Consider the following 24,119-nt stretch of genomic DNA (forward strand, 5'->3'; position numbering starts at 1 on the left):
TCCAGAAACACCCTCACAGACACACAGAGGAATAACGGTTAGTTAACTATCTGGGTACCTCATGATCTAGTTAAATTGACACATAAAATTAACCGTCACAGGGAAGATCAAGGAATGTATGTAAATGGGTCAGATAAAATCCCTGCCTCTAAGGATAAGCAATAATTATAGATATACAAAAAGAACTATTGCAACAATCATGGACATGGCTAGGCATGGTCCAATTAAATTGCCCAGGATGGCACAGAATGGGATATACTAGACTTGAAACTGGATGCCTAGTCTGAGGCAAAGAAAGCTGGAGAAAAGAATACTGGCAATGGTGTTAGTGCAGTATTGCAAATATCAGCAAATACATGGAACTTGCAGAAGCAGGGCCTGCTGAGAGGCAAGTAGAGAAAGCATGCGCAAAGGAATCAAGGAGCAGGCACTATCCAGAGATGAGAAGTAGGTCCCACAAAGTCTGTAAGTGGGAATAGGGTCTGAGCAGAAATTCATGTCTAGAAGTCTCTTCCCAGCGTGAGATGGATAGGTGGATGTACAGGCCAAAGCAAGGTGGATGCCAGTTCTAGAAGGATCAATGTGCCAGGCAAATTTTCAGACTGGAACTCAGACACAAGGCCAGACAGAAATTAGGTGTCTCAAAACGTACCTTGCATAATACACATAAACGACTCAGGGGATCATAGCCTGAACAACAAGCTAAAACTATAAACTTTCTAGAAAATAAATTGGAGGAAATCTTCATGATCCCAAGATTAGCATAAAATCATCAGCTAAGACAGAAAAAGTATTAATCATAAAAGAAAAAATAGATAAATTGCATCTTACAGCAACTTAAAAGTTCTGCTCTTGGCGGGGCGTGGTGGCTCACACCTGTAATCCCAGCACTTTGGGAGACTGAGAGGGCAGATCACGAGGTCAGGAGTTCGAGACCAGCCTGGCCAACATAGTGAAACCCCATCTCTACTAAAAATTCAAAAAATTAACTGGGCGTGGTGGCAGGCACCTGTAATTCCAGCTACTTGGGAGGCTGAGGCAGGAGAATCACTTGAACCTGGGAGGTGGAGGTTGCAGTGAGCTGAGATCACACCATTGCACTCCAGACTGGGCGACAAGAGTGAAATTCTGTCTCAAAAAAAAAAAATTCTGCTCTTTAAAAAACACCATTAAGAAAATGAAATTGCAAGCCACAATTTATAATGCATATATATTTAATAAATGACTTGCATTCAGAATGTATAAAGAATGTTTACAACTCAATAAAAAGACAAGCAACCCAAGAAAAATATGTGCAGCTTGAACAAAAACTTCAGGAAATAATATATGACAACGATCAATAAACAAAAGAAAAGATGCTCAATATTGTTAGGCATCAAGGAGATGCAAATTAAAAACACAATAAAATATCATGACACCCACTAGAAGCATCCTAACATAAGAAACATGTACATGTGTGTATGGGTGTGTGCACTCACGTGTGTGTGTGTTTTAGGAAAATCTAATGATAAAGTGAATTTAAAATTCATGTAGAAGAGTGTCCAAAAGCAGAAAAGAAATTTTATTTATTTTTTTAAATTAATGTAAAGGGTTTTTATATAGGTAAACTCACGTCAAGGGGGTTTGTACAGATTATTTCGTCACTCAGGTATTAAGCCTAGTACCCCTTAGCTACTTTTCCTGATGCTCTCCCTCCTCCGACCCTCCACTTTCCCATAGGTCCCAGTACGTGTTGTTCCCCTCCAAGCATCCACATGTTCTCATCATTTCGCTTCCACTTATAGGTGAGAGCATGTGGTATTTGATTTTCTGCTCCTGCATTAGTCTGCTAAGGATAATGGCCTCTAGCACCATCCATGTTCCTGCAAAGGACATGATCTTGTTCTTTTTTATGGCTGCATAGTATTCCATGGTGTATGTGTACCACATTTTCTTTATCCAGTGTACCCTTGGATGGGCATTTAGGTTGATTCCATGTCTTTGCTATAGTGAATGGTGCTGCAATGCACATGCTACTTTTTGACTTTTTAATAATAGCCATTCTGACTGGTGCGAGATAGAATCTCTTTGTGGTTTTGATTTGCATTTCTCTAATGATCAGTGATATTGAGCTTTTTTTCATATGATTGTTGGTCACATGTATGTCTTCTTTTGAAAAGTGTCTGTTTATGTATTTTTCCTACTTTTTAATGGGATTGTTTTTTTTTTCTTGTAAATATGTTTAAGTTGCTTGTAGATGCTGGATAGTAGACCTTTGTCAGATGCATAGTTTGCAAAAGTGTTCTCCCATTCTGTAGATTGTCTGTTCACTCTGTTGATAGCTTCATTTGTGTGCAGAAGCTCTTTAGTTTAATTAGATCGTATTTGTCAATTTTTACTTTTGTAGCAATGGTTTTTGGTGTCTTTGTCATAAAAATCCCTGCTTGTTCCTATGTCCCGAATGGTAATGGTATTGCCTATATTGTCTTCCAGGGTTTTTATAGTTTTGGGTGTTATATTTAAGTTTTTAATCCATCTTGAATAACTTTTGTATATGGCATAATGAAGGGGTCCAGTATCAATCTTCTGCATATGGCTAGCCAGTTATCCCAGCTCCATTTATTGAATAAAGAATACTTTCCCCATTGCTTGCTTTTGTCAGGTTTGTCAAAGATCAGATAGTTGTAGGTTTGTGGCCTTATTTCTGGGTCCTCTATTTTGTTCCATTGGTCTATGTGTCTGTTTTTGTACCAGTACCATGCTCTTTTGGTTACTATTGCCCTGTAGTATAATTTGAAGTTGGGTAGAATGATGCCTCCAGCTCTGTTCTTTTTGTTTAGGATTGCCTTGGCTATTCAGGCTATTTTTTGGTTCCATATGAATTTTAAATTTTAGTTTTTTCTAGTTCTAGGAAGAATGTCATTGTTAGTTTATTAGGAATAGCATTGAATCTTTGAATTGCTTTGGGCAGTATGGACATTTTAACAATATTGATTCTTTCTATCCATGAGCATGGAATGTTTTTCCATTAGTTTGTGCCATCTCTGATTTCTTTGGGCAGTGTTTTGTAGTTCTTCTTGTAGAGATCTTTCACCTTCCTTGTTAGCTGCATTCCTAGGTATTTTATTGCTAGGAATACTAGTAATTTTTGCACATTGATTTTCTATCCTGAGACGTTGCTGAAGCTATTTAGCACCTTAAGGAGCTTTGGGCTGACACTATGGGATTTTTTAGATAAAGGATTATGTCATCTGCAAAATGGGAGAGTTTGACTTTCTCTCTTCCTATGTGGGTGCACTTTATTTCTTTCTCTTGCCTGATTGTCCTAGACAGACTTCCAATACTATGTTGCACAGACGTGGTGAGAGAGGGTATCATTGTCTTGTGCCAGTTTTCAAGGGGAATGCTTCCAGTTTTTGCCCATTCAATATGATATTGGCTGTGGGTTTGTCATAGATGGCTCCTATTATTTTGAGGTATGTTGCTTCAATATCTAATTTATTGAGAGTTTTTAGTAGAAATGGACGTGAATTTTATCGAAAGCCTTTTCTGCATCTATTGAGATAACCATTTGTTTTTTGTCTTCCGTTCTGTTTATGAAATGAACGAATAACATTTATTGATTTGCGTATGTTGAACCAATTTGGCATCCCATGAGTGAAGCCTGCTTTATGGTGGTGGATAAGCTTTTTGATCTGATACTGCATTTGGTTTGCCAGTGTTTTGCTGAAGATTTTTGCATCAATATTTAGCAGGATATAGGCTTGAAGCTTTTTGGTTGTTGTTGTGTCTTGGCCAGGTTTTGGTACCGGAATGATGCTGGCCTCATATAATGAGTTAGGGAGGAAGTCCTTCCTCCTCAATTTTTTGGAATAGTTTCAGCAGGAATGGCACCAGCTCATCTTTGTACATCTGGTAGAATCTGGCTGTGAAACGGTCTGGTACTAGCTTTTTGTTGTTGTTGTTGATAGGCTATTCATTACTGATTCATTTTCAGAGCTCATTATTGGTCTGTCAGGAATTTAGTTTCTTCTTGGTTCAGTCTTGGGAGGATGTATGTGTCCAGGAATGTAATCATTTCTTCTAGATCTTCTAGTTTATGGGCATATAGGTGTTCATAATATTCTTTGATGTTTATTTGTACTTCTGTGAGATCACTGGTAATATCCCCCTTTTCCTTTCTTATTGTGTTTATTTGAATCTTCTCCCTTTCCTTTCAATAAAGATTAACAATCTTTATCAATCTAAAAATATTTATTAAGACTAATAAACATTAGTCTAGACAGATGTCTACTTTATTAATTAAAAAAACAGCTCCTGGATTCATTGATCTTTTGAATGGTTTTTCCTGTCTCAATCTCCTTCAGTTCACGTCTGATTTTGATGACTTGTTGTCTTCTGCTAGCTTTGGGATTGGTGGCTCTTGGTTCCCTAGTTCTTTTAGTTGTGATGTTAAGTTGTTATATTGACATCTTTCTAACTTTTTGATATGGCCATTTAGTGCTATAAATTTCTTTCTTAAAACTGCCTTAGCTGTGTCCCAGAGATTCTGGTACATTGTATCATCGTTCTCATTAGTTTTGAAGAACTTCTTGATTTCTGCCTTAATTTCATTATTTACCCCGAAGTCTTTCAGGAGCAATTATTCAGTTTCAAGGTAATTGTATGGTTTTGAGCTAATTTCTTAGGCTTGATTTCTAATTTGTTTGTGCTGTGGTACGAGAGAGTGTTTGTTACGATTTGAATTAGTTTGCCTTGTTTGAGGAGTGTTTTATGTCTGATTATTTGATCAATATTAGAGTATGTGTCACATGACAATGAGAAGAATGCGTATTCTGTTATTTTGGGGTGGAGAGTTTTGTAGATATCTATCAGACTCACTTGATCCAGTGCTGAGTTCAGGTCCTGAATATCTTTGTTAATTTTCTGTCTCAACGATCTGTCTAATATTGTCAGTGGGGTGTTAAAGTCTCCCACTATTATGTGTGGGAATCTAAGTCTCTTCAAAGTTCTCTAGGAATTTGCTGTATGAATCTAGGTATTCCTATGTTGGTGCACATATATTTGGGATAGTTAGATCTTCTTGTTGAATTGAACTCTTTACCATTATGTAATGCTCTTCTTTGTCTTTTATGATCTTTGTTGGTTTAAAATATGTTTTGTTTGAAATTAGGATGGCAATCTCTGCTTTTGTTGTTTTCCATTTGCTTGGTAGATTTTTTTCCGTCCCTTTATTTTGAGCTTATGTGTGTCATTGCATGTGAAATGGGTCTCTTGAAGACATCATCATACCAATGGGTCTTGGTTCTTTCTCCAGCTTGCCACTGTGTCTTTTAATTGGGGCATTTATCCCATTTACATTCAAGGTTAGTATTGATATGTGCAGATTTGACCCTGTCATCATGATGCTTGCTGGTTATTATGCAGAATTGTTTATATAGTTGTTTTATAGTGTCCCTGGTCTGTGTACTTCAGTGTATCTTTGTGGTTCAGGTAACGATCTTTCCTTTCCACATTTAGTGATTCCTTCAGGAGCTCTTGTAAGGCAGGTCTGGTGGTAATGAATTCCCTCAACATTTAGTTTTCTGAAAAGGATTTTATTTCTCCTTCATTTATGAAGCTTAGTTTGGCCAGATATAAAATTCTGGATTGGAATTTCTTTTATTTAAGAATGTTGAATATTGACCCCCCAAACTGTTCTCACTTGTAGGGTTTCTGCCGAGAGGTTCACTGTTAGTCTGATGGGCACCCTTTTGTAGGTGACCTGACTTTTCTCTCTAGCTGCCTCTAATATTTTTTCTTTCATTTTGACCTTGGAGAATCTGACGATTATGTGTCTTGTGGATAATCTTGTGAAGTATCTTACTGGGATTCTCTGCATTTTCTGAATTTGAATGTTGGCCGCTCTAGCTAGGTTGGGGAAATTCTCATGGATGATATCCTAAAATATGTTTTCAAAGTTTCTTCCATTTTCCCCATCCCTTTTAGGGACTCAGTCTCTTTACGTAATCTCATATTTCTCAGAGGTTTTGTTTGTTCTTTTTCATTTTTTCCTCTACTTTTGTCTATCTTATTTCAGAAAGCCAGTCTTCAAGCTCTGAGAGTCTTTCCTCTGCTTCCTCTGCTTCATCTATTTTGCTATTTATACTTGTGATTGCATTACGAAATTTCTGTAGTGTGTTTTTCAGCTCTGTCAGGTTGCTTATGTTCTCTTCTATACTGGCTATTTTGTCTGTCAGCTCCTGCATTGTTTTATCATGATTTTTAGCTTTCTTAGATTGAGTTTCAGTGTACTCCCATAGCTCATTGATCTTTGTTCCTATCCAGATTCTGAATTCTATTTCTGTCATTTCAGCCATCTCAGCCTGGTTTAGAACCCTTGCTGGAGAGCTGGTGCAGTCATTTGGAGGAAAGAAGGCACTTTGGCTTTTCGAGTTGCCAGTATTCTTATGCTGATTCTTTCTCATATTTGTGGGCTTATCCTCCTTTATTCTTTGAGATTGCTGACTTTTGAATTCTTTTTTCTTTTATCCTATTTGATGGCCTTGAGGTTTTGGTTGTGGTGTAAGGTGGATTGAGCCAACTGGCCTCGTTTCCAGAAGACTTTAGGGGGCCAACACTCAGCTCCCAACTCCTGGACTGTGTGCTCTCACTCTGAGGGACTTGTATTGAGCCCTTACTTTGTTCTCTGGCTCCTCGAGGTTAGGGATCCACTGCATAGGGGAGGCTCCCAGACTGCTAGTCACTAAACTTTGATGGGTGGTGTCAGCAAAAGCGTTTCATACTGTGGTGACAGCAGGATCCATCCTCATTCACATGTGCCAGGAGCAGTGGTAGCAGCAGCTGCAGCAGAGTGCTACCAGGTGCCAGAGTGCCTGCCTCCCTGCAGGCCTACACCACAGTGGAGAAAGCAACGCAGCTCAGGGGAGTGGTGGGGGGCCCTTTTGGCAACTGTGTGCCTAGTCATATTGGCAGTGGTGTTGGCTCAGGGGTGGGGTGCTGGCGGGTGCAGGTCTGAGTGCCTTCTCTGTGCCCTACAAGCAGAAGTGGTCGCTTAGGGTGAGGGAAGATCTGTTCTCTGCACAGTGCTAGCGCAAGGGCAGGACCTTGGTAGGGGCAGGGCTGGCTGGCTCTGTGACCAACAAGACTTCATCTGCAATGGCGGTTGCCTGGGGAATGGCGGCAGACTGGTGAGGTAAGGAAAGAAAAACCTGCCTGTGCCCACATACACCAGCAAAGTGATGTGGGGAGTTTCCATGGACCCGAGTAAAGCTGCAGTATGGGCAGGGAGTATGTGGGCTGGCATATGGCCATAGGGGCCAGGCCACTAGAGCTCTTCACCAGTCTGGCATGGTCCACCAGCTCAGAAGCTATGGTGTGGGCCTCCATGGGACCCAAGGCTGCCCTGCAAGAAGATGTGGCCAGGTTGGGACCCCAGGAGAGTCCAGCAGACCAAGGGGTGCTCAGGTCAAACTGGCCCCATCTGATGGGCAAGACACCCTGCAGACTTCAGTACCCAGTTTCCCTAGGGCTAAAGCCTCCTATGGGAGCAAGTGGAGACTGGGGAATGGATGTCTCTGGCCGTGCTCCACTACAGATGCTCCCACACCAAATGCTCTGGGCTCCACATCAGCTGGTTTGCTGCCTCACCACTTCTCTAAGCATCTCTCTTTGCCAACCTGAGTGTCTGTGGTGACTGAGGGGTCTCCTCCTGCTGGGATTCCAGAGGCCTGTGAGGTGAGCGGGTTGCTCTTTGCCAGCTCAACTCATCCACTCTCCTGGAGCCGCTAGGGGCCAGAAACGAGTTTGGTGCATGGTAACCTCGTGCAGGGTTCCCAGCTTTCCTCCCCTTCAGCCCAGCTTCTGTGACTTCCCTTCATCCACTCTTGGTGCCTTCCCTCTGAAAATCTGTTGGGAGCATGCCAGTCTTCTTGGTCCACCGGTGGGAGCTGTTTCACCTGGCTGTGTCTAGATGGCCATCTTTCCCTCACCCCAAGAGATTTTTTAAAAAGAAGAGTTAGAAGGAACAGCCTTATAGATATTAAACTCACCACAAAATGGTATGGCATTGGTATAAGGACAGAAAGATAGAAAAGTAGAATAGCTGAAATATTCCAGAAACACATTTAAGTATATATGTATGGAAACTTAAAAATGTGAAAAAGAAAATGCCAATAGGGTAGGAAAATAATATTTTAAATAAATGTTTATTAATTAATTAAAATTTGAATTATTTATTAAAAGGATAATTTAAATAAATGCCTGTAGTAAATTGGCTCTATCCAATTGATAAAAACTTTAAATTCCCTCCTCTATATCATATCATATTTTTAGAAATTCCAAATGGATTAAATATATAAATATAAATAATAATAATTATCTGGCAAAATCAAGGGTAAGATTTGCATAACCCTGTAGTAAGGAGAACTTTTTTTTTTAGCAAAACAGAAAGCTCAAGAAATATGGTGAAGATTGATATATTTGACCATATGGAGTTTAATTTTTCCCCAAGGAAGAAAGAATATGCTAAAATCAAAGGAAAAACATGAAAATGCACACAAATAAACACATAAATCAGTCAGGTATTTAATTTTTCTATAGTAAAAACATTGTTTGAAAATTTACTAAACACACACACATATACATACTCTAGTAGAAGGTTACATAAATATATGAACTTATTTAAATAAATATTTGAAAAGATAATCTCATTACTTGTAAGGAAAATATAGAAAAAAATAAAAACAAGATGGCAGTTTCACCCAAAAAATAAAAAGAACTAAAACATCTAGTCCTATGCACATGTAAGGAGATGGGCACTCTCAAATTTTGTGTGAATTATTACAACCTTTCTGAAAAAAATCTAACAATTTTTAGCAAATTAAAATAAAGAACATAACAGATATGAAAAGGATATACAAGAGAGACATTAATGAAGAACACAACATATAAAAGTAAAAGCAACAGTATGTAAGAATGTTTGTTGCAACATTGTTTGTGGTATAGAAAATAAATCAGGAAAATTCTCAATGTCCGTTGGTAGGTTAAAAAGTTGTCATAATTCTAGATCATAAGACATTATTAGACTGCTAAAAGGAATGAGCTGTAATTTCTGACTTGGAGGAGAGCAATAGGCAAACCATGACCTGTATAACTCTATGCCCACCATCCGTTTATTAGACTGTGAGTAGTAACCCCTAAATCTCATTAAGGACCTGTCACTCCCATCTTAGTCCACGTGCTCCATGTGGGCTCTCATCCTCAAGACAGGGTGGAGCACATGACCCAGGTGGCAACATGCTGAGCTCAAGAGCACAGTCAGTGCAATCCAACTCTATAAAATCTAATAAAACTCTTTTTTGCTGACAATGCTAGGAGTGCTGGGGCGACAAAGCAGAGGCAGTCTCTTTTCTACAGGACTTGGACCTAAGTAAAAGGGTATATGGCCTCCACCAGTAAAGCCACTGAGCCACCACCCACAAAGGACAGTAGAGCCATACTGATAGATGGAATGAAACTGAAAAGCCACTGAAGCTCACCCACAAAGGACAGTAGAGCCATACTGATAGATGGAATGAAACTGAATCCTGAACACATCATTCAAGTCAAACCTGGGGTTACATGTGCTCTTTCATCCCAAATGAGTTTGGGTTAGGTTTTCTCTCTCTCTCTCTTTTTTTTTTTAAAGCCTTTATTGGCTTGGTGCGGTGGCTCACACCTGTAATCCCAGCACTTTGAGAGGCTGAGGTGGGCCAATCACCTGAGGTCAGACATTCGAGACCAGCCTGGCCAACATGGTGAAACCCCGTCTCTACTAAAAATACAAAAATTAGCCAGGTGTAGTGATGGGCACCTGTAATGCCAGCTACTTAGGAGGCTGAGGCAGGAGAATCACTTGAACGGAGGAGGGCGACAGAGCAAGACTCTGACAAAAAAAAAACCTTATGGATACATGATGTATTTTGGTAATGTGAATGTGGAAAAAGATAAAGAATAACGTGATGACAGATTGTTTATACTGATTCCCAAAGGAATAGAAATGAAGTTAGTTGACAGTTAAGAGAGGATTATTAAATTATTACTAATCATCTTATTAGTATAATATTACCACATATAATATTATATATTATTACTAATACACTTTTGAATTTCACTTATTGTTAGCATGTATAACATTCAAAACTGAAAACAAAAATGTTATAAAAGCCCAGTGCTCTAATTATTGCTGTCAACCAGTCCACATTTCTGCTTTTAAAAAACAGAATGTGAGATCCAAATGTATCTGTGAAAATTCAGGCATGAATCTTCTTTCTTTGTCTGTTTTCACTTCAAATAAGAAAACATATTGCAGTTAAACCAAAGTTTGTCTTTGATAGGATTGTAATTAAAATATTCTAGTAATTGCTTTTGCTAATTCTTCTCCTGCGTAGTGGTTACTAAATACACATAAAATACCCAAAGCCAACAGAGCATAGCCTGGGTGAAGATGTTTTGGGTTCCAAGAGAATGGAGTAAGGGAAAAGTCATGGTAGAGGTTTAAATTGAAGAAGTGGGCAGGAGTAAGATGCCTGAAGACTCTCAAGTGTGTGCTAGGGAGATTGCACTTCATTCTGCACTTGATGAGGACCTAAAACGTTTTGCAGTAGAAGAACATGATGAGATAATGCCAGTAGCTGTGGGACAATGAACTTCAGCAAGACAAGACTAAATGCCCTGCTGCGCGGACCTAAAAATCCACTCTCCCAGTGCACTCTACTCTGCTTTAATTCCTAATGATATAAGTGAAATTTTAAAGCACTTCTGCATGTCAACATTCTATTTCTGCTGTGACTCAAATCATTTTATGCTTTTATGTCCAAAAATATGTTGTTTTTCTACTAAAATGCTGTACATCGTTGAAAGGATTTATGTCTTCCTAAGTGGAATTACGTGACCAAAGACATCATTGTTAGTACTTCCTGTCCTGCACTTCCGTGTTCTGTCCTCTCTTTTCTCAGTTCATAAGTTCAAATGTTATTAAGAAACAAAATCCTGAGACCTCCATAACTAAATTACAGATCCTTTACATATTTATTTATCAATCATATACAGGTAATATTGTCTCTATCCTTCAGAGTCCCAGCTACCAATCGTGACATTGATTTTTGATAAAACTATTTGATAAACGTCCTAGTATAACCCAAGTTTATTTAAGGTCTATGGCAGAAGTTTCTCTAGCAAAATCAAGATCTGGATTTCTTATCTTTCTAGACACACAAAAAATTACATTTCCCAGACCTATTATGGTTAGGTTGGGCCATGTGACCTGTTGTTGCCAATGAACTAAAGTAAGTGGGAAAGGCATGTATCCCTTCTGGGAAGAAGCATAGTAGAACAGATGTGTGATATCCATGCTATTTTATCCTCTGCCATAGTAACAAAGAAGGCTATGATCCAGAGGATGAGGCTGTAAGATGAGGCATCTTCTGTGAGCCTGGATCCTGAGAGACTGAGTGAGCAATAGAGCTCTCCTCTCTGCTTCTTCCCCCCAATAAAAGTACATTGCATAAATACTCATAAACAAGAAATTAAAATTTGGTATGCTAAGTTGTATTAGTCTGTTTTCATGCTGCTGATAAAGACATACCCGAGACTGGCTAATTTACAAAAGAAAGAGGTTTAATGGACTCACAGTTCCAAATGGCTGAGGAGGCCTCACAATCATGGTGGAAGCCAAGGAGGAGCAAGTCACATCCTACTTACGTGGACAGCAGCAGGCAAAGAGAAGAGGGAAACTCCTGTTTTTAAAACCATCAGATTTCATGAAGCTTATTCACTACCACGAGAATGCACGATAAAGACCTGCCCCCATATGATTCAATTACCTCCCACTGGGTCCCTCCCATGACACATGGGAATTGTGGGAGTTATAATTCAAAATGAGATTTGAGTGTGGACACAGCCAAATCATATCATAAGTCATTGAATACTGCAGCATTACTGGCTTATCACGTCTAACAAAGTTTCAAAGACCCCTCTGAGCATCTGATGGCTACTATGTACCCTGTCCCCAACAAGCTGCATGGTCAAACAACATTATATATAAAGGATGTGAATATGCTTTTCCATGTATCACCCACCATAGATGAATATTGAATATTAAAGAATATTGGTTCCTTCTTTACATATACAATGATACAAGCTGAGTATCCCTAATCTGAAAATCAAAACTCTGAAATGTTAAAAAAACCTGAAACTTTTTGAGCACCAACATGATGCCACAAGTGGAAAATTGCACACCTGACCTCATGCAATGGGTTGCAGTTGAAATGCAGTCAAAATTTGGTTTTATGCACAAAATTATTAAAAGTATTATATAAAATTACCTTCAAGCTATCTGTATATGTATTTATGAAACATAAATGAATTTTGTGTTTAGACTTGGATCCCATCCCTGAGTTTTTTTATTATATGTATGCAGATAATCCACCATCCAAACAAAAAAAAATCCAAAATCCAAAATACTTCTTGTCCCAAGCGTTTTACTATTGGTTTATGTGGTGACCATTTATAATGTATCTAATTTTGAAAGTTGATGAGTTGAGGTAGGAAAATCAGTTGAATAATTCCTGAATTCTTCCAAGAAAAAAAAAACTCAGCCAGCCTTGCAGTACACCAGCTCTGATTAGAACTAAAATAATATCTTACCAGCCAAGGGTCTGATGGAAACAGCCAGGCATTTGCTAAATGGGCTGGTAGTGTAGGGTAGAAGATAAAGACTGCTAGAATTGTCTGCTTTACTTGGGGGTTGAAGTTATGAACTGAAAACAAGTACCTTTTAACATTTTTGTTTGCTTACTTCAAAGAAAGTGAGTAAATTCCTGATTCTTAGGAAGAAACAACGAATACTCTGAAGAGTCACATAGGAAGCATCAAAAGGCTTTCTAAGAAACTGTCGGTGAGAGAAATAAGAACGTATCGAAACCCTTCAGAGATTAGACATTGAAGGGTAAAAGTGTTTTGTTAGGGTGTTTTCAATTTGCCAACCAAACCCCAAATGTTTAAATCATCATTTTTAAAGTGTTCGCTAAATATGTTTTGAGTGTTTTCAATTTGCCAACCAAATCCCAAATATTTAAGTCATCATTTTTGAAGCGTTCACTAAATAAATCAATCAATCACATTTTTTCCCAGTGTCGCTGTGTGTACTGAGGCAAGCTCTGGGCTGGTATGGGAAGGTAACATCTGGTTTTCATGCCTAGCCTCATTTTGTTTCCCCATGGTATAGGCCACCCTACACCTTCCTCTCCAGCTTTGCACTCTCCTGTTGCCCTCCTCTGCCTTGACTTCTTCTTAGGGCTCCTATTCCTGTTTTTACCACCTGGCAGGGCACATGCTCAACCTTGGCTGATCAGGGCAAGTCACAGCTTGATGCCTTCTAACATCCTTCCTGTCACATATCAAAATACATCTAACATATAGTTTAATTTTTAGGTCTTTTTCTTAGGCTACTTATGTACGTCAAGTCCGGTAACTCGATCTAAGTAGGTTGCAATTTTTAAAATCAGGAACACAGGATATTGGAGATCTTTGAACAATGCAAGGGTTAGAGATTTAGACATCCCCAAGCAATTGAAGATCCATGTATAATTTCTGACTCTCCCCAAATGTAACTACTAATAGCTTACTGTTGACTAAAAGCCTTACTGATAATGTAGTCAGTTAACATATATTTTGGTGTTTTTTTTAACTTTTATTTTAAGTTCAGGGGTACATGTGCAGGTTTGTTACACAGGTAAACTTGTGTTGTGGGGGTTTGTTGTACAGATTATTTCATCACCCAAGTATTAAGCCTAGTACCCATTGGTTATTTTTCCCAATCCTCTCCCTCCTACCAACCTCCACCCTCTAATAGGCCCCAGTGTGTGTCGTTCCCCCTCTATATGTCCACGTGTTCTCATCATTTAGCTCCCACTTATAAGTGAAAACATGCGGTATTTGGTTTTCTGTTCCTGTGTTAGTTTGCTAAGGATAATGCCTTCCAGCTCCATCCATGTTCCTGCAAAGGACATGATCTTGTTCTTTTGTATGGTGGGACAGTATTCCATGGTGTCTATGTACCACATTTTCTTTATCCAGTCTACCATTGATGGGCATTTAGATTGATTCCATGTCTTTGCTAGTGTGAATAGCATTGCAATGAACATATGTGTGCATGTGTCTTTATAATAGACTAATTTATATTCCTTTGGGTATATACCCAGTAATAGGATTGCTAGGTTGAATGATATTTCTGTCTTTATGTCTTTGAGGAATCACCACACTGTCTATGTTGTATGTATTATATACTGTATTTTTACACTAAAGCAAGCTAGAGAATGTAACTAACCTGCATGTTGTGCACATGTACGCTAAAACTTAAAGTATAATGAAAAATTAATTAATTAATTAAGCTAGAGAAAACAAAATGTTATTAACAAAATCATAAGGGGGAGAACATATTTACTATTTTTTAAGTGGAAGTGAATCATCATAAAGGTTTTTATCCTCATCAACTTTACATTGAGTAGCCTGAGGAAGAGTAGGAAGAGGAGGAGTTAGTCTTGCTTTCTCAGGAGTGGCAGAAGCAACAGGAAATCCACGTGTTCAAATCCACGTGTTCAAAGGATCAGCTGTATGTGCATTTGTGCAATGTGCATTGTCCCAAGATGATCAGCATTGCAGATATACTTCACCTTCCTTGCCAAACAAGAAAGTGATAATCCAGGGGTAGAAATGTTTCTTGAAGAATGGAGAGATGAAATGATAGCAGTTAGTTTACAGATGACACCCCTCACAGGAGATAAAACAGGTGTTTTTTGGAAGAGCTTCTATGTGGAAAAGGAAACTGTTTTCTGAAGCCTTTCAGGGCAGAAGTAGAGCAACACGTGGAAGGCACACACAGAGGTAGAAAATTTTGGATCAATACAGGAATAAAATTTGTGTTAAGATTAGCCAGATTGGAAAGATTTCTAACCTGAAATGTAAAGGAAAAATTTTTAAAATTGTATAAAACCATAAGGCAGGGCAGCAAAGAGAAGAAAAAGCAAAGAAGGAGGAAGAACAAAAGCCAGCAGTTATTGAACAAGCAGTTTGGCACAAGTGATTAAGAGTTCTATTTACATTAACTCAAACAAAACCCTCCAAATCTCAAATAATGGTAGATACTATTATTTTCATTGTCATTTTAGAGATAAGGAAATGAAGTCAGAGAAATTAAGAAAAATAACCATGGTCATCCTGCAGTTATTGGAACTGGGATTTTGAAGCAAGGGAATCTGGCTCAGGTCTGGGTTGTATCTACATTACTATTGAGAGAGAAGGAAATAGTTTGAAATTCCTAGGAAATGAAACAAAGGAAAAGATGGGTAGGACAAGATAATGACTAGTCCACAAATAAAATATCAATTTCCACAAATAAACATAAACAGAGGATCATCACTATCTCACAGACCTGGTGAAAAGGAATGAGAACATGTCCCTGAAAGGATATTTGTTCTTGTTCAAAAGAAACAGGTTGAAATGAAAAGGAAAAGGAATAGAAGTAAAATATTGTTGCTACTTAGATCAGCAAGGTAGAGAGGAAGCACACTGAGTTGAGGATAAAAGAAAAGAAGTAAATGAGTAAAATAATTGAGGGGATATTCCTACAAGCCAGCCAGCCAGATACAAGATTTTAATGGTGCACATTACAGAGGCAACGTATTAAAAGGATGATGAGGTGAACATCTAGACATCAGCTGGTGGCTTTGCTCTTCTAAAAGGCAGTGGATCCTTGGCCAGGCGCAGTGACTCACACCTGTAATCCCAGCACTTTGGGAGGCTGATGCAGGCAGATCACCTGAGGTCAGGAGTTTGAGACAGGCTTGGCCAACATGGTGAAAACTCCTCTCTACTAAAAATACAAAAATTAGCTGGGCACGGTGACACATGCCTGTAATCCCAGCTACTCGAGAAGCTGAGGCAGAAGAATCATTTGAACCTGGGAGGCGGAGGTTGCAGTGAGCCAAGATCACACTACTGCACTCCAACCTGGGTGACAGAGCGAGACTCTGTCTCAAAAAAATAAAATAACAGGCAGTGGATCCTCTACATTCTTGATTTGCTGAGGGTTAATTGCTTAGAAAGTAGAGGAAATAATAAGACTTGGGTCTACTCTGGCCTTAATTCTGGCCAAGAAAATCTTATAGAGAATATGGAAGTGGAAGGATGCTTGTAAGAATGTGGCAATATGGTAATGGAATTTGTAATATCAAAGGACACTAACATTGGGTATAAAGTCAACCATGTTCATTGGGCTTTATTTAGGAAATACAATTGCAGAATTGAAATCGTGCTTCCTTGATAATAAAGCAAATTATTTATTTTTTACCACTTCCTTCATAAGGCTACAGCCTTAAAATACTTTAAATCTACTTTCCACCTCCCTGCCTTCTGTGTTATTGTTGTCATGCATTTGAATGCAGTGTATATTTTAATCATCAGAAACATTATGATACTGCTTTGTATGGTCAATTTCATTTATATTTACCCATATGTTTTCTCTCTCCCATGTTCTTTCTTCCCACTGACATTTTTGTTTTTATCTAGCCTAATTTTCCTTCTGCGTAGACAACTACTTTTATGGTTTTTGTTTAGTCAGCCTATTGATGAAAAAATAACTCAGAAGTCACTGTGCATAGAAATCAAGGTTAGTGATTCTTTTCTTTCAATGCTTTAAATATGTAATTTAAATAAGTCATATTCACTTTAAATATGTCTGGCTTATTATCACTTCTCGGGGGATGCCAGTATTATTGTGGTTTCTTTCAATGTTAAGTGTCCTTCTTCTCTGTCACTTTTAAGATTTTCTTTGGGTCTGATTTTCAGCCGGTTTGGCTATGATGTGCCTATGTACGATTTTCTCAGCATTTTTCCTACAGAGTTCTCTAAGCTTCTTAAGTCTGTGATCTGAGGTCTTTCATCGATTATAAAGAATTCTTTTATATGTTCAGAAATTGCTTCTGCTTCAGCCTGTCTTTTTTCTTTTGTGAATCAATTATAAAAAGATTAGAATTTTGTGTATACCTCACATGATTCTTACACTTATGTCCATTTATCTTCTACTTATTTTCTCCCTCCATGTACTTCACTGGGCATTTTCTATTAATCTATTATCCAGTTTACTAATCCAGTCTTCCAATCTATTATTAAATTCATCCACTAAATTTTTAACTTCAATGTTGTATTTTTAAATTATGGAATGTGCATTTCATACATTTTTATAGATTTCAATTCTGTTAAATTTTTTATGATTTCATATATCTCTTCTGTCTTTTCTTGTTTTTTGAACATATTAATCATAATTATTTTAAAGTTCTTGGCTGCTAACTTCAAGTTCTGAATCTGGTTACTAACCAAATGGTCATTTCTCATCTTGTGTCAAGTAATTTTTATTTTATTTTAAATATTGAGTACAAATGAATTATAGAGCTTCCAGATGATATTATCTTCCCTAGATGGTATTTAATATTTCCTCTAATAGGCAGATAGGGTAGCTGTATTATCCACATAATCCAATCAGACTGAGCTAACTCAGGGTCGTGTTACAGTTTTGGTGAAACTCAGTCTTTCTTCCTGTAGTTCATCACTCTACTAAGACTCCTCCAGGGCTTCTGTTGATAATCTGGTGGCCTTTGACCCCTTGGCAAATCACCTGCTTTTAGTTCAGGCATCCTCCCACAAAGGTCACTGCTTTGTTAGCCTGCAGGTGACTTCACTCTGCTTTTCAGAAGGTTTAGACCAAGCCCCAATATTCAACCTCTATCCCATGCCCAGAAATAGCAAATATTCACAGTAAAAATAAAATCTGCTGATCCTCAGACAAAAATTGAATGGTCTTTCCTCCATGGAATTTTAGTTCTTCTAGACATCATTACTTCCACAGCTCTCTAAAGGATTCATGAATTTGAATGTTTTTCAATTTATGAATTGAATTTGGAGAAATTCTAAATCCCAAATGATTGTGTGACCAAGCCTGTATTTCTAAGCACTAATAGCTGTGACTCTGGAGAGCTGAAGTTGTAATGGAGACAAGACAAACAAACCCAGTGTGCCTGGCTGGGCTACTTTGGTTCCAAAGAGGAAGCCGTGTGAAAACATTCCAGGTTGACCCGTTCACATCACAGCTCAGAATCCTGCACTGTCTCCCCCTTGTCTACTGAACAGTGTATAAATGCCTCATTCTTTTTTTCTTTTTTTTTTTTTTTGGCCCGGGGGTCTCACTGCATTGCCCATGCTGGAATGCAGTGGCATGATCACAGCTCACTGCAGCCTAAACCTCCTGAGCTCAAGTGATCCTCCTGCCTCAGCCTCCCGAGTAGGTGGGACAATAGGTGTGCACAATCACACCTGACTAATTTTTGTATTTTTTGTAGCAATGGGGTCTCACCATGTTGCCCAGGCTGGTCTCAAACCTGGTTTCAAGCAATCCTTCTGCCTTGGCCCCTCAAAGTGCTGGGATTAAAGGCATGAGCCACTGCACCTGGCCGATGCCTCGGTATTGCTTGGAAGATTCTAGGCAGTATACCTCTCACTCATTTCCCATTATTTCATCCCATGAACATGTAGTTGAGGCAAGCCGGAAAATGTGAAGCTTATTTGAGAAGTCAGTTAGCACATGTTTGTTGAACACTGTTAAGGGCATTTTGTTGGGTGATGGGGCCAGAACAGACTTGCCCTTTGGAATTTAAAGGTGAAGACTGACATTAGTTACAAGTGTGATGAGTTCTACAAAGGACAGCAGATTCTAGAAATATAACACAAGCAAACAATCTAGTATGGGTGTCAGGAAAGATTTCCATGAAGAAATAACTTAGAAGCTAAAACCTGCAAGTTAGAATAGAAATTAGTTAAGCTAAAGGGAGCAATGAGGGGAGCTCATTCCAGGCAGACAGAACTCCAAGTACAAAGGCTCTGACGCATGGCATGTTTAAAGGCCCCTTCAAATAATTTTATGGCAGGAATAGAAAGAGGAAGAAGAGTGTTTCAAGGTGAGGATGGAATGTAGACTGGACCCTGTCAGCCCTGTTATTCAGGTTTTAGCTTTTAAAAGAGAAGTTATAAAATGGTTTTATTTTATAGAAAATGAAAGTCAGAAATTAGGACATGATAAGTAGTGCATAGCTAAAACATAATGCTCACTGCAGGGTAGGGACTGAAATCATGAGAGGCAAGTACGGGACCGGGCATGGTGACTCACACCTGTAATCCCAGCACTGTGGGAAGCCGAGATGGGCAGATCACTTGAGATCAGGAGTTTGAGACCAACCTGGCCAACATGGTGAAATTCAGTCTCTACTAAAAATACAAAAATTACCTGGGCGTGGTGGCACACACCTGTAATCCCAGCTACTCAGGAGGCTGAGGAGGCAGGAGAATCGCTTGAACCTGGGAGGCGAAGGTTGCAGTGAGCCCAGATTGCGCCTCTGCACTCCAGCCTGGGCAACAGAGCAAGACTAGGTCTAAAAAGAAAAAGAAAAAAGAAAGAAAGAGAAGCAAGCAAGGTAGGATGTGGAGAACGCGGTCAGGAGGCTATTGCCACAGTTCAGCTTGGGCTGGGATGCTGTTCCCTCTATTCTTCTGAAAAAGAAGGTTATAGAAATAAATATAAAGGTTGCATTTTAATTTTTTAAAAATGTCTAATTACACAAGTAAAGCTTGAGGCAATGTGGTGTAGCTGTAGCAGCTATGCTAGAAAGCAAGGCGATCTGGTCAGTAGAGATTCAGTATGAGGTAGCAGTGTGGTGTGGCTGGCCAGGAAAAAGCAAAAAAAAAAACTTTTGTTCCTAGATCATATCATAGCGAGAATATTACAGCAAAAGAGGTATTTGTTAGAAGATAATTTTCTATGACTTTCTCTTTTTTCTGTATGTCTTGCCAACAGATATACCAGCTGCCTCTATTCTGGACTATTTTCCAAAGATACTTGTATAGAAACATATATATAATGACCATGGAAGACAGACATTATTTCTCCTTCTGGGACAAAGTTCAGGCAAGCTTTACTATCCATTATAAAATATGATATTCCCTAAGCTTATAGGTTCTCCCTTATAACACAAACCACTGCATGTGCAGGTGTCAGCCGACACTTTTCACGTTGCCCTGCAGGAATTGGGGCTCAGAGAACCAGTACAAATGCTCATACTCTGGCTACTGCTATTGCACTGAGTAATTAACTCTCCTATCTCTGCACCAGGAATCTCACATTTTCTGCCAGTATCCTGGAAGAAATTGGCCAACCCACTCATTTGCAAACAAGTAAAGGGTAAAACCTTAGACCTCTCACCATTCTTGCAGTGCCACTCCAAGAGCCTCTCTACTTGTCCCATCCACACCCAGGCCTACATATCATACACTGAATACAATAGGCTCAGCCTTGCCCAGATCTTAGCCAAATAGACAAAACCTGGCTTTCTACCAGATCCCAGCACCTCCAGCTGGGAGACAGGCTCAATAAAATGAATACATTTCTAACATACATGTTTGCCTGAGGAGATACTGAGTTCCTGGTTAGTAGAGGAGTTCTGTCTGGTTGATGTTATAAGTGGGACTTATGTAGAGGTGATAGGTGGTTCCGGCATCGGGGACTAGATTAGAAGATCTTTAAAAGTCCCTTCTGGGTGCTCCACTGTGATGCCGTGAACCCTTCCACCACTCGTTTTTCAAGCCCTATTTAATAGAGGTAAATATTCATCCACAGTTTAGGTAACATTCCTGAGGTAGCATACTAAAGCAGACCAATGAACAGACTTGGTATCATATATGCATCGGTTTCAATCTCAGACCAACCACTTACTGTATGACCTTGTACTAACTTCCCTGGTGCCTTATCTGTAATAAGAAAATAAGATTACCCACCTCATGGTAAAGGTTTAAGTACTAAATGAAGTTATAGGTGTTAAGTGCCTAGCACAGTGTCTGTCAAATAATAAAGACTCATGTTCTAGCTATTATTCTCCCTCTTTAACCTCATCCTAGCCCTACCTGTCTACCAACTAAAGCACACTATCAGAAGTAGCATTATACTCAGACGTGGTGGGGGCTTGCTACATAAGCTTCATGGGAGGGAAAGGTGGTAGATAAAGGGATAATGTAGCATAGCAGTTCAACTGACCTGAAAGTTAAGATCCCAAGAAGGTCTATCTATCATCTATCTATCTATCTTCTATTCTGTCTCTCTATCTTTTCCTCACTAGGAAAATAGTACTCATGAATATCATTATATGACTGTCACACCCAAAAGGCTATATTTAGCATTGGCATAGGTACATAATTAATTGATGCTGTCTATTACAGAGACAAGAGTGTGGATGTATTGCCCCTTCTGGTGCATTTTGTGACCCTGTGTTTTCCAGTTTTGTAACACTGCCAATTCTTATCAGTGAGTTGGCTGTTTCGGCTTGCCAATCTAAATGCTTTACAAATGTTTGTGAGGTTATTTAAAAATTTTCCATTACCTTTAAATTTACATTTAGGAAATGGCAAATAAAGCACTAATTTAATACAGGCTGTGCATACTTTTCTTCCTTCTACTTTAGTATTTCTCTGATGGGCTAATTAGGAGAAATAGATTCATTTCCAATCATTCACCTCCACTTTGAAGAGTAGCCTCTGTCTACATGAAAAAGTATAGGAAACCTTGTTCACCTGTAATTTTTTTAGCTATGTACTACTATTCAAAGACTTCTTGACAACAACATAAAGTAATAGCTTTTGTGCTGGGCCACCTGGAAGCCCTGACATCAGATGAGCCTGTGGATGCCTTAGCAACGGCAGTTTTGTAGTCATGGTAACAGCTTTGTGCTCCATAGGCAAAACCAATGAGCTGTAAGCATCACTACAATCTAGCTAAGCTTCTCTGACCTTATCAGGGAGCAACAAGATCTGTCTGTTCTTCCTGCACGTGCCCCTCAGCAGGGAGGGGAAAATGTGCATAATGTGCCTGATTTAAATGTCAAACTTGGATTATTCAAACAATTGAATCCTTCTTCTAGTTTGATGGATTAGATGGCATGGTTTTCTTAAAGTAGATTGTTGATTTCAATTATCCATGAGCATTGTTACGAAAGCAGAGTGTACAGCATGCATAATATGAATGTTGTGATAATCAAACATTTTGAAGGGGTAAAATACGTAGATTTCCAATCAATGACATGGATTGGAAACCCCAGGGGACCCAGAAGATAATTTCCATCTGTTTCGTCGACTGTTTTTACTCTCATGCAGGATGGTAATAAAGAATAATATCATCATTCAAATTAATATGTCACACCAAGTTTGCAGCAGCAGTAAACAAATCAAAACTCAGTCTACACTGGCTTGCAATGCCTTTGAAAGGGCTTATGACTTTCCTTGCATACTTCCTTCCTAACACTGGGCTAGTAAACTATAGCCCTGAAAGCTGCTTGTTAAGTCTCAAGCTGAAAAGCATGAAATGATGAGCCAAGACTGAGCAGCCCATTCATAAAAAAGACAAAAGTAATTCCTCTTTCAGTGACGTTTTACTAACTGTTCATAGGTACGTTATGTATGATTATTTAATCTAATATGCAAATGTGTCCAAACCATATATTATTTAACTCTTGTTTACTTGAACTGTTTCACACTTCACAGTACATTTCATGTCAAAAAAAGGAAAAAAAAAAAGCTCAAATTACTAAGCTTTTTTTTTTTTTTGAGACGGAGTAGTCTCGCTCTGTTGCCCTGGCTGGAGTGCAGTGGCACGATCTCGGCTCCTGCAACCTCCACCTCCCAGGCTCAAGTGATTCTCCTGCCTCAGCCTCCTGAGTAGCTGGGATTACAGGTGCGTGCCACCACACCCGGCTAATTTTTGTATTTTTTAGTAGAGACAGGGTTTCACCATGTTGGCCAGGCTGGTCACGAACTCCTGACCTCAAGTGATCCCACAGTGCTGGGATTACAGGCGTGAGCCACTGCACCTGGCATACAAATGATTAAGCTTTTAATGCTATTTGAATTGTATTTATTCCTTTTCTTCAAGTTCATTTTTAATTTATTCTCTTCTACTAATGTTTCCACTCCCAGGCAGTATAAGACAAGAACCACTCTTCTCCAAAGGAAAATTACCCTTCATAAATCAGCTCAAGTTAGATGAATTTCTAGTGCTTCTGATCTGTTCAAATTCAGAAAAGTAGCCCCTTCATTCATGTATTTAATTTAGTGTATATAAAATGCCTATTATGTATTATGTTAAATGTCATAGAGGATACAGAGATGAACCAAAAATGACTATTGCTTTCAAGAAACTTACAAACTAGGTTTGATTAAAGTGGTTCTTCATCTTCGGTGCTGTGGAGTCATCTTAAGCAATAATTAAAAATCACCAACTTTTCTACCTTCATTTCCAACAAAACCCAAGGAGAACTGAAAGTTTACCTTCCATTGACTTTAATAGGTGTTAATCATGTGTTTTCTTGTTTTTATTTTGCTAACTCTAAGATCCAAAGCATGTTTTTGTTTTGTTTTGTTTTTAAAGCAACCTATACAATTGGAGTGTTTGAGATGTATTTCGTTACAGGTATTTTGCAAACATGAATGTGCTATTGCTGAGTTCTTTTAAATTATTATTACCAGTTTATAAAACAGCATCTTAGCCAGATGCAGTGCCTCACGCCTGTAATCCCAATACTTTGGGAGGCCGAGGTAGGAGGATTACTTGAGACCAGGAGTTTGAGACCAGCCGGGGCAACATAGAAAAAACTCCTTTTTTTTTAAATGGAGTCTTGCTCTGTTGCCCAGGCTAGAGTGCAACGGCACGATCTCGGCTCACTGCAACCTCCACCTCTAACGTTCAAACAATTCTCCTGCTTCAGCTTCCCGAGTAGCTAAGATTACAGGCACCTGCCACTACGCCCAGCTAATTTTTGTATTTTTAGTAGAGAAGGTGTTTCACCACTTTGGTCAGGCTGATCTCAAACTCCTGACCTCAGGTGACCCACCCACCTTGGCCTCCCAAAGTGCTAGAATTACAGGCATGAGCCATCATGCCCAGCCTCAAAACTCCATCATTTAAAAAAAAATAATAATAATCAAAATAAAATACTACCTTAGATATTTTT

General features: G+C 38.9%; 2 long non-coding RNA genes across 2 annotated transcripts in view; one reads left to right on the top strand and one right to left on the bottom strand.

The window, feature by feature from the left end:
- The window catches only part of LOC129464524 (uncharacterized), a 96,546-nt gene that overhangs the window by 42,928 nt on the left and 29,499 nt on the right, over positions 1 to 24,119 (top strand). The window contains exon 4 of the long non-coding RNA XR_008651621.2: positions 16,588 to 16,687. This is a non-coding gene — a long non-coding RNA (uncharacterized lncRNA). The remainder of the gene's footprint in view (positions 1 to 16,587; positions 16,688 to 24,119) is intronic.
- Positions 1 to 24,119, bottom strand: part of LOC134732814 (uncharacterized) — a 159,692-nt gene that overhangs the window by 6,715 nt on the left and 128,858 nt on the right. The window lies entirely within an intron of this gene.

The sequence above is a fragment of the Symphalangus syndactylus genome, chromosome 16, assembly GCF_028878055.3.
Source record: "Symphalangus syndactylus isolate Jambi chromosome 16, NHGRI_mSymSyn1-v2.1_pri, whole genome shotgun sequence".
Taxonomy (NCBI): Eukaryota; Metazoa; Chordata; class Mammalia; order Primates; family Hylobatidae; genus Symphalangus; species Symphalangus syndactylus.